Source organism: Pezoporus occidentalis, unplaced genomic scaffold (genome assembly GCF_034315485.1).
Source record: "Pezoporus occidentalis ecotype Australia unplaced genomic scaffold, CSIRO_AGI_Poc_V1 ctg127, whole genome shotgun sequence".
NCBI classification, from domain to species: Eukaryota; Metazoa; Chordata; class Aves; order Psittaciformes; family Psittacidae; genus Pezoporus; species Pezoporus occidentalis.
The window spans coordinates 2,133,607-2,147,714 of record NW_026913071.1 but is presented as its reverse complement, the minus strand read 5'-3'; the positions used below and the strand labels follow the sequence as shown (position 1 = coordinate 2,147,714).

At 44.7% G+C, this 14,108-nt stretch overlaps 1 protein-coding gene across 3 annotated transcripts in view; it reads left to right on the top strand.

Annotated features, from left to right (window-relative positions):
- The first annotated feature begins 2,297 nt into the window (after positions 1-2,297).
- CCDC186 (coiled-coil domain containing 186) overlaps positions 2,298-14,108 on the top strand; it is a 37,965-nt gene continuing 26,154 nt past the window's right edge. Inside the window, exon 1 of one of the 3 annotated variants that reach the window (XM_062607920.1) lies at positions 2,298-2,377. The gene's annotated coding sequence lies outside the window, so the exon portion shown is untranslated. The remainder of the gene's footprint in view (positions 2,378-14,108) is intronic. The other 2 variants (XM_062607919.1, XM_062607918.1) reach the window with 2 other exon arrangements.

The following is a 14,108-nucleotide window of genomic DNA, read 5'->3' as shown; positions in this document are numbered from 1 at the left end:
GCCACTCAGCTGCAGAACAAGAGCAGGAGTGGCAAAGAAGCATTTCTGAAAGCAAAGCTTAGACTTGGGCTGCATGGCAATTAACAAGTGTGTGTTGCATGGCACTGCTTTCTGAAAATGGACAAATTTTGCTTGTCTCTATTCCATACCTGATTTTTATGTTTTTTTTTAGCAATACTGAATGCACAGCATATTACGAGCAAAGCAAAATATATTTTGCCTCCAAAATATTATTTGGAGGTTAAAGCTGAGGCCACATGTTTTCTCTACAACCTACTCTTGTTTATGCTTTTACCTAAATGACGTTATAAAGACATTCATCTGACTCCACTGCTTTAGAGGTGGTGGTTAGGAGATTAATTATTTGAAGCAGTATTAACTTTCCCAAAATAATGAACATACAAACTTTTCTAGTTATGGCAGTGTTGAATAGCTTGCATATTGATTGTCTCTAAGATCCCATTGTTGTTTTTAACAGTCTGTAACAGAGTTTTGTGCTGGTTTCAGCTGAGATAGAGTTAATTTTCTTCCTGGTAGCTGGCACAGTGCTGTGTTTTGTATTTAGGATGAGAATAATGTTGATAACACAGCAATGTTGTAGTTGTTGCTGACTAGTGCTTAGACTGAGTCAAGGACTTCTCAGGTTCTCATGCTGTCTCACCAGTGAGCAGGCTAGGGGTGCACAAGGAGTTGGGAGGGGACACAGCCGGGACACCAATCCCAACTGACCCAGGGGGTATCTCACACCATATGGCATCACGCTCAGCATGGTACACTGTGGAGAAGCTGGCTGGGGAACTGCTGCTCAGGAATACGCTGGGAATTGGTTGGTTGGGGGTGAGCAATTGCATTGTGCGTCACTTGTTTTCTATATTTTTTCATCTTTATTATTGCCATTATTATTATTTTCTTCCATTTCTGTCCCATTAAACTGTCTTTATCAACCCATGAGTTTGAATCTTCCAGCTCTCTCCTCCATCCCACTGCTGGGGGAGTGAGCAAGCAGCAGCGTGATGCTTAGTTGCTGGACGGGGTTAAATCACAACAGCTTTCAAGGGAACATTTTCTAGGACCCCAAAACTTGCATTTGTGTCTCTGAAATTCCAAATACCTGGAAAGAATGAGGAGGAAAACAGTTCTCCCAATTAACATTTCTAAGTAATGTTATGCAGCACGTTCTATTTTCAAAGTCATCAAAGGTATGCACTGAAGAAATCATCGCTGGGGTTATAGATATGAAGCATATAGGTATGTGTATGGTTTTATATGTATATAAAAGTAAATTGGCCAAAATAAAGGAGCAATCTGATCTAACATCAAAGTTTACTCTGCCATGCATAGGAGATTAAACTACGTATGCATCTGAGGTCCCTGCCAAACCAAATTGTTCAGTGATTTTAACTTGCCTTCCTATTGTTCTGTTTAACAGATTCCTGCAGGAAACAGCCAGTGCTCACTTTAGCTGATCTGCTCTAGTAAATGCAACCGTTTTCACTTAACAGCTTGCCTGCCAGGGTATTTTTTTTCCATTTATTTTTAATTAAATAAAATAAAATGGCATTTGTGTAGTGCTCTGGATTCCAAAGCACTTAGTGTTCCACTGAAAAATTGCTACTCCCCACACTGAGGCATCCTCCAGGTTTTTGATGCCCAATCGTGTCAGAATAAGCAATAAAGAGACTCTGGATTTCCTCTTACATGGCATGTGGATCCAAGAGGCTTTTGACGACGTGTGTAGGGGTTGGTTCTGGAAAACGAGATGCTGTTTACTTAAGGAAGAAGCCACTCTGTTAGTCTGTGCACTGATCTTGCAAGAAGCAGGGTATCTTTGTGCCCATCTCTCTTAAAAACCGTTGGGGTGAGGAGTTTCTCCTGTGTGGCAGCTCCTCCACCCTCACAGGGAAGAACTTCTTCCTAATGTCTAAGCTAAATCTCCCCTCTGGCAGGTTAAAGCCACTCCCCTTGTCCTGTCCGTACAGGCCCTTGTCCAAAGCCCCTCTCCGGGTTTCCTGCAGCCCCTTTAGGCACCGGAGCTGCTCTAAGGTCCCCCCTTAAGGAGCCTTCTCTTCTCCAGGCTGAACCAGCCACGATGAATCACGTTGTCACCGCGGGGTGCCGGGGCCGCGTCAGCCGGCTCTGGGATGCGCCGGGACTGAACTGTCCCAGCCCCTCCGAGCCCCTGGCAGCACCGTGGACCCCTGCACGGTCGGCGCGGTCCGGTCCGGCCCGGCCCCCGGCCTCCCCCGGTCCCGCGTCCCGCCCCCTGGCCGAAACCCCGCCCGCCGCCGCCATCTTTGTTGATGTGTCAGCTCGGGGGCCGGTCCCGCCGCCGCCATGGGGCAGCTGTCGCGTTTGTCGCCGACCTCGTAGAGCTCGGGTAAGTGCTTGCTGCCGGGCCCCCGCAGGCGCTGCCGGGCTCCCTGAGGCGGTGTGCACCGCGGGGTTACCCGCTCGGTCCGGGGGGAGGCCAGGCGGGCCGGCGAGGCGCTCCCGGGAGGGCCCGGCGAGAGGGCGGGCGGCGGTGCCGGTGACCCGCTGCGGCCGCCTGCCGCGGCCCGCCGGAGGCAGCGGGCGGTGGGCTCCAGGGGGAAGGTGGCCGTGGCGGCCGCTGTGTGTGAGGACGGGGCACCGGCTGGCAGCGGTCCCGTCAGCTCTGCGGGTGAGGCTCAGGTCCCGCAGGAGGAGGGGGGCAAGGGGACGTGAGGGCCGGGTGGGAGTCATGAGGTGCCTTAGTAGCGCTTCAGAGTCAGGCCCTCCGAGTGGGCAGCTCTGGCTCCCGTGAGGGCTCAGAGTCTCTTTGTTTCTTGACAGCTTGCTTCTCCGCGTTGTTAATCATCTTGTCCTGTTTCGTTGGTTGTGTGTTGGTTTCACTATGTGGTTAAGTATATTCGGCAACAAAAGGCAGCAACTGTTTCACCGGTGTGTAGGTTGTTTTTTGGAGGCGGCTGCAGTGGTTCGTTAGGGTACGTCTCCTTGTTTTGGCAGATGGTAGTTGCAAAAGCTGCTTGTCCTTCTAGGCTTGGAAGCAGGAAGCTTTAGTGTAACTTCAGTAGGTTGATGATGTGGGCTTGCAGATTTTGGGTCTTGTCGTGGAAATATGGGTGAGTCCGAGACATGTATATGGTCAGTGAGACTGCAGACCAGGAGAGGGTCTCTTGCAGAATTGAAACCTCCGTGTAAGATTAAAAATCTCTTAGTCGGGCCTTAGTGTTTCTTTGCTTTATCTTCTAAAACTGCTTTTCAGAAGTTAAAATATTTTGAGCAGAATACTGTAAAACCCCATATGTGACCAGTGTCCCAGTGTGTTTTGTGATCAGGAAATCGTTGAAACAGCATGAGCTACAGCTGTCTTTCTGTATTGACAAGGAAATGTAATTGCTGACTGCTATGAATGCTTTATATTGCCATTGATTTTAGGAGGAGATGGTTACGCTCTAGGAGTAAGAGAAACTGAAAGTCTGAAGGTGTTTTAAGAGACTGCCAATGCAAAATGCCATCCATTTTGTGGGGCAAAAAAAACCCTTAACTTGTTCTCTAGTACCTTTGAGCCCTCCTTTGACTGAAATTCTTCAATTATCCGTTCTTGACTTGACTTTAAAGCAGTATTTTCTGCTGTTTGGTAAGACTTGTTTTGGGTTGTTGAGAGGTGTTTGTTGGTGTTGTGAGGTTTACCATTTCAAAGTGTTGAGAAAAAGGACTGAAGAACCACATATGGAGAGTGGTTTCTTTGGTCCTAATTAGCAGCTGTATTGGTTATCACTACATAAGGCTAATACTGAATTTCCTGAAGCTTGCTTTTTAAAGAGCTATGGAAAAAAGCAAGTGCTTTTCTGGATTTAGTACTGTTACTAGGCAGTGAAAGTAGATTAAGTCAGTAGTCTGCAACTTTTCGTAACACATGGGTTCCAGTAGGCAATCCTGTACCTGTTCTGGGTTGGCTTGCTCTGAACTTCTTATCCTGTTGCCAAAAACAATACTGGAAAGCCTTATGGATAATTCTTATCTTCAAGGCGTAGACCAAGAGCCTGCTGCCTCAAACTGAGAGGGGAAAAGAAAGAAACTGATGTCAGAAGAGAAAATCAGGACTCTAATTTAAAGAAGTACCCAGAATACTGATTTTCTTTAAATGTACTAATACTGCATATAACACTATCTCTTACACTAGCAGAAGTCAGTCTTCTGTAGAGCTTAGAGTTGACTCTAAGCTCTACTCTGCTCTTGTGAGACCTCACCTGGAGTATTGTGTGCAGTTCTGGTGTCCTCAACATAAAAAGGACATGGAACTGTTGGAACAAGTCCAGAGGAGGGCCATGAGGATGATCAGGGGACTGGAGCACCTCCTGTATGAAGATGGGCTGAGGAAGTTGGGGCTGTTCAGCCTGGAGAAGGGAAGGCTGCGTGGAGACCTCATAGCAGCCTTCCAGTATCTGAAGGGGGCCTATAGGGATGCTGGAGATGGACTCTTCATTAGGGACTGTAGTGATAGGACAAGGGGTAATGGGTTAAAACTTAAACAGGGGAAGTTTAGATTGGATATAAGGAAGAAGTTCTTTATTGTGAGGGTGTTGAAGTACTGGAATAGGTTGCCCATGGAGGTTGTGAATGCTCCATCCCTGTCGGTGTTCAAGGCCAGGTTGGACAGAGCCTTGGGTGACATGGTTTAGTGTAAGGTGTCCCTGCCTGTGGCAGGGGTTTGGAACTGGATGATCTTAAGGTCCTTTCCAACCCTAACTATTCTGTGATTCTATGACTCATTCAGATTCTTAAAGGACTGAAGTCCTTATTTGATTCCAGGGATACTGGAGAAATTCTGTAGGAGAATCAGGTATGAAAACAGAGCCTTCCCATCCTCATGAATGGTGTTTTTCAGTATGCAGTGGTCATGCAGACAGTAATGCCATGGTTGGAATTTTGTAACCCTGTTGCATGTTCTGGAAACATTTGAGAACAGCCATTGATAGCAAGCATGCTGACATCTTCAGTGCCAAGTATGCTAAGACACCTATCTTCCCACTACCATGACGCTACAGTTCTATAAAGTCTGCCAGTGCTCTATTAGAGTGCGAACGAGAGGTATGACTTGGTTATAGGTGGAGAAGACCTGTCACAGAATGTATGATTTTCCACGTTGTGCAGTCGATCATAAATTGATTTCTTCCCGTTCTTTACAACATTCTTCTTTGCACAGGTGATGTTATCAGTGTCAGAATGTAAATGCAAACAAAGGGGTGACTAACTGACTGGTATTAGCCTGCCTGTAAGCAGAGCTGAAGGTGTAAACCCTTAAGTATGCAAGTCTCATGTGAAGTTCATAATAAAAAGGTGCTATTGCTGCATCTTAGACACGAGCTTCTAACCTTGGGACTAGTATGACATAAAATAACACTATCAAGGTGTACACCAGGACTTGTGATAGGAACAAATGCACTCCCACTTGTTAAACCTTAACTGATTTACTTAATTTTAGAATTTTGCTGTTATTTGACTCCATACGTAGAGTTAATATGTCCATAACATCAGTGACTTGTGTGAGATGGGTAGAAAACCTAGTGATGTGTTGAAGGAATTTCTACAGTGTTGCTTAAGGATCTAACTTGTGACATAAACAGAGATAAAGTTTTGAGTAAACCTTGTCTTCTAAAGTACTTGACTTGTGTTAAAAGGATTTATAGAAATGCTGAGCTTTGCACTTTGGCACTGCCGTAGGGCTGTGCAATCTGCCTTTATATAAATTCAGATTAAAAAAGCAAAAAACAGTAGAGATTAAGTATTAAACTGGTAAAAGTAAGGAAATCCTCATAGTATCCACTGCGTATACACACAGTTCCATTCCCCTCCCTTCAGGCATGGGTATCAAAACAAGTCTTTGTGTGAGCTGAATCAGGGAGTTGTGTCAAGTTATGTCTGGGCTGGAGGACATGGTGTCCCAGTACACGGCCAGCATTACCACTAGTACTGTGAGTCACAGTTGTCCTATCTGTGTTGCAGTCCTCTAGCTTTTCTGTGTAAATGGACCATGGTATATTGCACCTTCCTTCTCAGCAATATTAGGTGATAGCCCAGTAATAATCTTCCTAATTTAGAGCAGTGTAGTGGGCAGAAGTGAATTAACATTGGGAGAGCTAGCATAAGTGGGACTCGGGGGAGGGGGGGCGGGGTATGGGGTGTGTGTGGTCTGTAAATACAGGAACACCATCAGTGTATGAAGCTTCATGGACTCATTCTTGTCTGTTTTGTATGGAATACAGGCAGTGATGATCAGATTAATCTCTTAAAATATTCTTTTCCTGACTTTTTCTTGGGTGCTATGATACTTTTCATCCAGTTAATCTCCTTTTATGGTGTTTCATCACTTCTAAACTTGGGTGGCTTGCTGCTCTGATTACATTTCTATGTGGAGATCTAACCAGATTAATTTCAACCAGTCCTTCTGGCTCCATGTTTATACGTCTCATATCTGGTTTTGAGGACCTTTTCTACCCTAGTCCCTTTCTGTTTTGTTGAAACCTTTGTTTATCACCTCTACGCAGCTGGTGTTCAGTAGAGCTGCTTTTTGTTTCTTGTCATGTAGAATATGGCAAGAGCTTTGTTTAGGTGGATCTTCATTTCTTTATAAACTTCAGTTGAAAATAGAATCATCCCTAGGATTTGAGTTTCCATCTTTTGCAGTGTTACTAGGTAGCGTAATGCTTAGTCTGGGAAAGCCGTTTGTGATGGGGTCCTTATGAAAGATACCTTGCAAAATACAGGTAAGTTGGGTCTTAATTGGAAACAGGAAAGTTTTGCTAGTGAATGCAATAAGCAGTAAACAGTAGTTGAGAGTATTTTGCTCTAGAAAAATTAAAAACCTTACCCAACAAGTGGAGAGGTGTGTTCAGTCTGTTCAGATTAGTTTAGGTGAAAGTATTATTAGGATAACGGTTCAGGTAACTGCTGACACAAACAGTAAAATTTCTCTTCCATTTAATTTTGGTTGTATTGTCATGTAAAATCTTTAGCAAGAGTTCTGATGCAGTGACAGCTTGACACTGATTGGGAAAAGCATTTTAGTTTGTTCAAATAATGATTGTCTCGTAAAGGTGTGAAAAGCTCTTTGAAAGATGCATTTGGGTTTTACATTGAACAACACAATTATAAGAAGGAAAAAAACCTGTTCCCATACCCCAAAATCAGTAACTTCTTTATCAGTTTTGTTGAACATCATTGTATGCATGCTAGCACATCAGCTGTCCTACAGCTTCATCTCTAACTTGAGTGTAGTAGGTTGGAAATAAAACCTGAATTGAAATGAAGTGGCAGTTCCTGTGATACTAACAGTTGTCCAGTTGTTAATGGTGACTTTAATGTCTCTGTCTTAGGATAATGTGTTCAAAGATAATAAAAGTGCTTTTTATTCTATTGTGATTCATCTAAGATTATGCTTCTAGTAGAATATTTTGTAGCCTGATATTTAAAGAAGAGGAATAGTCCTTTGTGGAACAAACTGTTCAGACACATAAATTATGGTCTTCCTTGTAAGTGCTGTGGCATTTGTGAAACGTTTTGCCTGCAACTTCTTGCAGTCTTACTATGTGTCGTGGTTTAAACCTAGTCAGGTAATTCGTTCGCTCACTTCCCCCCCTTTTCTTGCCCTCCCCCTGCTCTCGGAGGGACGGAGAGGAGAATCGAAAAGAGTGCAACTCCCACGGGTTGAGATAAGAACAGTTTAGTAACTAAGGTATAACACAAATCACTACTGCTACCACCAATGATAATAATGATAAAGGAAATAACAAGGGAAGAGAATACATCATCTCACCACCAGCCGACCGATAACTCGCCCCCCCCAGCCCGACCAAGCTCTGACCGATACCTCCTCCAACCCCGCAGTCTCCCAGCCCTTCCGGCTAACTCCCAGTTACATCCTGGGCATGACGTGCTGTGGTATGGAATACCTCTTTGGTCAGTTTGGGTCAGGTGTCCTGTCTCTGCTTCCTCCTGGCTCCCCTCCTCCCTGGCAGAGCATCAGGCTCACAAAGTCCTTGGCCAAACCAAAACATCGCTTGTTATCAGCTCTGTTCCCGAGCTGAAAGTCAAAACACTGCACTACACCAGCTACCAAGGAGGAGAAAAATGACTGCTACTGCTGAACCCAGGACACTATGGTTACTTCATATCTGTTGGACTTGTCAGGAAGACTCTAAAAATCACTATCGTTCTCTTCAGTATTCTTCAGTCAGTAAATCCCAGTTAACCCTGTGATATAAAGTTCATCTTCAGTGTTGTACTGGATTGCATTGTCTCATCTTAACACATTTCCATATCTTGGAAATTCACATGACTGCATTTTAATTTACTACTGAGTGATACAGAAAAAAGGTCAGTATTTTCTTCAGCAGCTATAATTCCATAAGGATAATGCTTTTCATTTAAAGGAAGCCTGACTTCCAGATGCCCCAACTGGAGATCTAGCTGTTAATTTGGATTTCTTTTAGTAGGCTTTTTGTGTGTGTCTTGATTTTAAAACTATTTTTGTTATTGGAGCAGCTTTGAAAAGTTGCATAACTAAGTTGGTGGTATTTCTGTCTTCAGATGTAAGACATGCCAGTGAATAGACCTCATGGTGTTTGGAGACCTATTAGAAACACAGAATAAAGAAAGTAGAGGGAACAGTTCGGGTTTCTGCTTGAAGCATCTTCAGTTTCAGGTTCTTCGGTTCTTGTGTTGCTGGTTGGACAATTGCAGGTGAACAAATTGCAGGTGAACAAACAGGGCAGTCAATGTGAAAGCATTACATTTCTGACTGACTTAACTGGGGTATAGATTCTCTGTTCATTTAGCACCTGGGTTATACAGAGATAAAATTCACATCTTTCTAAATTCGTAGGCAAGCTGTACGTCTGCTTTCCTAAATCCAGCTTTGCCAAAACTGGGGTGATTCAGAAATGTCTGCATCTGGCACCTCCAGTATGAAAGTGAAGCTGTTCTCTCCTCGCTTGCCCCCTCAACATTGGGATCTGCTAGCAAAAAGAATCTCTGTAAGTCCATAGAACAAACTGGCATCTTTTTTTTTTTTTTTTCATGGAATTGGGAGAGGAGGACAAAGAGGATTAGAAATGTTTGTTAAATAAGTTGGAATCTGGTGAAGAGGACAATAATGCATCATCAGGGGACAGGTTTCTTGAGTTAGGTAGTGCTGCCCAAGTCTTCTGATCTGGTACTATGGAAAAGAAGTAGTGAAAAGAAGGGATGCTGGGGATGGACTATTCATTAGGGACTGTAGTGACAGGACAAGGGGTAATGGGTTCAAACTTAAACAGGGGAAGTTTAGATTGGATATAAGGAGGAAGTTCTTTACTGTTAGGGTGGTGAGGCACTGGAATGGGTTGCCCAGGGAGGTTGTGAATGCTCCATCCCTGACGGTGTTCAAGGCCAGGTTGGACAAAGCCTTAAGGTGACATGGTTTAGTGTAGGGTGTCCCTGCCCATGACAGGGGGGGTTGGAACTAGATGATCTTAAGGTCTTTTCTAACCCTAACTATTCTATGATTCTATGATATGCTTTCATGGTGCAGGCTGAATATGTTCTAGCTCTCTTCATAAGAAATTGTCCAGAGGACAAGCTTTAAATCTTCTCTTAGTAGATGACAGGCCAACTTGCACACTAAACCTGAATGGCATAGTTCCGATACAGAAGGTTAGTGAGCATTACAGAGCATTTGAAGAGGCTATTGCTTAAGGGTGTTTGCTTAGATTTGTATGATGAATTTCCAGTGGAGCATATCTTGAGAATGTGCCATCTCCTAAAGCAAAATAAAGAGTAGCAGCAGCAGTTTTCTGCGTTATCAATCCAGTGCAGTTTGAGAAAGAACCAGGAAATAAGGATCTCTGATAACAGTGTGAATAGAATGGCTTTGAAGCAATTTCAAGGGGCTTGTCTTTTAGGACGGTTTTTCCTGTAAACATGTGGACTTTGTTTAGAGGTACGCAGTGCTTCCTTAGCAAGTTTACAGCACAGAGTGCAGTGGTAATGCAACTGCCTGATCACTGAGGTGACATGCTGTTGTGGTTTAACCTCAGCCAGCGACCAAGTCCCATGTGGCCACTTACAGTCCTGTCCTCCACTCCCTGTGGGATGGGGGAGAGAATGAGTGGTGAAGGTAAAACTCATAGGTTGAGATAAGAAGAGTTTAATAATGGAAATAATAATAGTTGTAATGAAAAGGGAGGCAACAAAAAGAGGCATAAAACCCAGGCAAGACAAGGGATGCGCAATACAATCGCTCACCATCCCCTGACTGATATCCAGCATGACCCGATGAGCAATCGGTTTCTTCTGGGTAACTCCCCCAGTTTATATACTAGGAATGCTATGCTGTGGTATGGAATACCCCTTTGGCTAGTTTGGGTCAGGTGTTCTATCTCTGCTCCCTCATCGGTCTTTGTGCCCCTCCTCACTGGCAGAGTATGGGAGATGAAAGTCCTTGATCAGAGTGAACATTACTTAGCAACAGCTGAAATAACCGTGTGTTATTAACATTATTCTCAGACTAAAACCAAAACACAGCCCTGCACCAGCTATTAGGAAGAAAATCAACTCTATCGCAGCTGAAACTAGGACAGATCCATGTAAGAGTGGTAGGGACTTGTGGGAACTCAGGCTGCTTGTGTTGGTGTCACCAGATTTTTCTGTCACTTAGCTGCTTGCCTGGCCATATTGTGACAGACATGGAAGGGAAAAGAGGATAGCTTTGCAAATTTACATTGTACTTCTGTTTGAAAATGAGATTGTAAAACCTGACTGGATGTTTTTGCATATCCAGAGGTGAAGAGAATGCATAGTCTTGACTGATGTGAGAATTGTATTTTCACTGTTTTGTGGATTGTGTGTATACTTGCTCAGAGAGTAGATGATTCCCTCTTTTGTCAGTGTCCCTGCTACAAGGTCTCTTTTAGGAGCACAGCTATGAGTGAAAAACATCTACCCAAAGATGATGCAAAACCCTTCTTGTTGAAAGGGGCTGATGTAATTGACTGCTGTTGGCCATTATATCATGCAATGCATGGCTGAATATGTCTGCTGTCCAGTGAACTGCAATTACTGTGTTAACTTCTTGTTATTATTCTCCTTTCAGAAGATTTTGTGCTCAGTTACTTATCTCGGTGCTCTTCGCTTTCACTTTCTTTTAGAATCCACCCTGCTTTGAACAAGTTCTTGTATATACACGCACCTGTGAAGCATTACTCGCTTCTTAGAATCATAGAATCATAGAATAATTAGGGTTGGAAAGGACCTTAAGATCATCCAGTTCCAACCCCCCTGCCATGGGCAGGGACACCTTACGCTAAATCGTGTCACCCAAGGCCTCGTACAACCTGGTCTTGAACACTGCCAGGGATGGATCATTCACAACCTCCCTGGGCAATCCATTCCAGTGCCTCACCACCCTAACAGGAAAGAATTTCCTCCTTATATCCAATCTAAACTTTCCCTGTTTAAGTTTTAACCCGTTACCCCTTGTCCTATCACTACAGTCTCTAATCAAGAGTCCCTCTCCAGCATCCCTATAGGCCCCCTTCAGATACTGGAAGGCTGCTGTGAGGTCTCCACGCAGCCTTCTCTTCTCCAGGCTGAACAGCCCCAACTTTCTCAGCCTGTCTTCATACAGGAGGTGCTCCAGTCCCCTGATCATCCTTGTGGCCCTCCTCTGGTCTTGTTCCAACAGTTCCATGTCCTTTTTATGTTGGGGACACCAGAACTGCACACAATACTCCAAGTGAGGTCTCACAAGAGCAGAGTAGAGGGGCAGGATCACCTCCTTTGACCTGCTGGTCACGCTCCTTTTGATGCAGCCCAGGTTACGGTTGGCTTGCTGGGCTGCAAGCACACACTGCCCGGCTTGTGTTCGTTTTCTCATCAACCAACACCCCCAAGTCCTTCTCCTCAGGGCTGCTCTGAATCTCTTCTCTGCCCAACCTGCAGCTGTGCCTGGGATTGCTCCGACCCAGGTGTAGGACCTTGCACTTGGCATGGTTAAACTTCATGAGGTTGGCATCAGCCCACCTCACAACCGTGTCGAGGTCCCTCCGGATGGCATTCCTTCCCTCCAGGGTATCAACTGCTCCACACAGCTTGGTGTCATCGGCAAACTTGCTGAGGGCGCACTCAATCCCACTGTCCATGTCAGTGACGAAGATGTTAAACAAGACTGGTTCCAACACCGATTCCTGAGGGACACCACTCGTTACTGGTCTCCAGCCAGACCTTGAGCCATTGACGACAACTCTTTGCGTGAGGCCATCCAGCCAGTTCTTTATCCACCGAGTGGTCCCTCCATCAAATCGATGTTTCTCCGATTTAGAGACAAGGATGTTGTGTGGGGCAGTGTCGAATGCTTTGCACAAGTCCAGGTAGATGACATCAGCTGCTCTACCCCTGTCCATCAGTTCTGTAGCCCCACCATAGAAGGCCATCAAATTGGTCGGGCAGGATTTCCCCTTAGTGAAGCCATGCTGGCTGTCACCAAGCACCTTGTTGATTTTCATGTGCCTTAGCATGCCTTCCAGGAGAATCTGCTCCAAGATTTTGCCAGGCACAGAGGTGAGACTGACTGGTCTGTAATTCCCTGGGTCATCCATTTTCCCCTTCTTGAAAATGGGGGTTATATTTCCCCTTTTCCAGTCATTGGGAACTTCACCTGACTGCCATGATTTCTCAAATATGATGGCCAGCGGCTTCGCAACTTCATTTGCCAGCTCCTTCAGGACCCGTGGATGGATCTCATCAGGACCCGTGGATGGATCTCATCAGGACCCGTGGATGGATCTCATCAGGACCCGTGGATGGATCTCATCAGGACCCGTGGATGGATCTCATCAGGACCCGTGGATGGATCTCATCAGGACCCATGGACTTGTGCACGTTCAGATTTTTAAGATGGTCTCGAACCAGTCCCTCTCCTACAGTGGGCGCAAGGTCTTCATTCTCAGAGTCCCTGCATCTGCCTTCCAAGGCTTGGGTGGTTTGGTCAGAGCCTTTGCCAGTGAAGACCGAGGCAAAGAAGTCATTCAGAACCTCAGCCCTCTCCAAATCTTGTGTAGCCTGTTCTCCCGAGAGCTTCCTGAGGGGGCCTACATTCTCCCTAGTCTGTTTTTTATTTGCTATGTAGTTGTAGAGTCCCTTCCTGTTATCTTTAATACCTCTAATTAAGTTTAATTCTAAGTGGGCCTTAGCTTTCCTAACCTTAGCTTTCCCTCTATTGTTCCCTTTCTCTACAGTGCATTTACGTTTTGCAGCTTAAATAGATTATTTTTCTTATAGCAGTGATTTTTATTTCTTTGGACCATGACTGTCAGTCTGCTTACAGAACCCAGTCTGCAGGCACACACCTGTCATTCTTCAATGTGTTTATTGTAGAAGAGCCCCATTGTGATAGTTTCTAGGTGACAAGGCACATGCTTTATTCTTTTCCCTTGTTGTTACTGAATTCTATGCAGCCACACCTCAGAAAATGCTTCCTCTAGTTGTCATTTAGTATGTTTCTTTGAATGTCATCTCGCATGTATTTTGAAATTGGCTGAAACAAGCTCATTTCTTCCTTCTCAACTATTCACAACAGAAGTGTTGATAGCTTCGGTCAAGCTATCTCTTTTATGGAATTAAATGCTATTGTTAATAGTGTATCTGCTTAGGAAAGTCCTTTGTAGCCAGGGATTTAAAAGAATCATGTTTGCACTCTGTAAGAAGATTGAAAAGACAGGCTGTTTGAATATTGAATTAAGATGTACCAGCTTCTCAGTGCATGCCTGTAGTAACAGAATAGCAGGCTGTAGCTGAGAAAGGTTCTGGCCCTAATTAGATCTGTGCAGACAGCAGGAAGCATACAGGGAATTGCTTTCATCATGAATTACCTTCTAGTTTCTGGGCATTAGCAGTACTGGAATGGGGGGGGGGGGGGGGGAATGGGGAGAAGATTTTCAGCTAGTGTAGTGGGTAACCTGATGGACAGACAAGGGTGAGGTTGTCAGTTGCTTCTTTAAAAAGGAAGAGGGCATGTACTTTTCAGCAGAGGAGAAGGGAGGCTTGACCGTTAGAAAACTTGCTTTTCTCTGTGCCAGTGAATGAGCTCT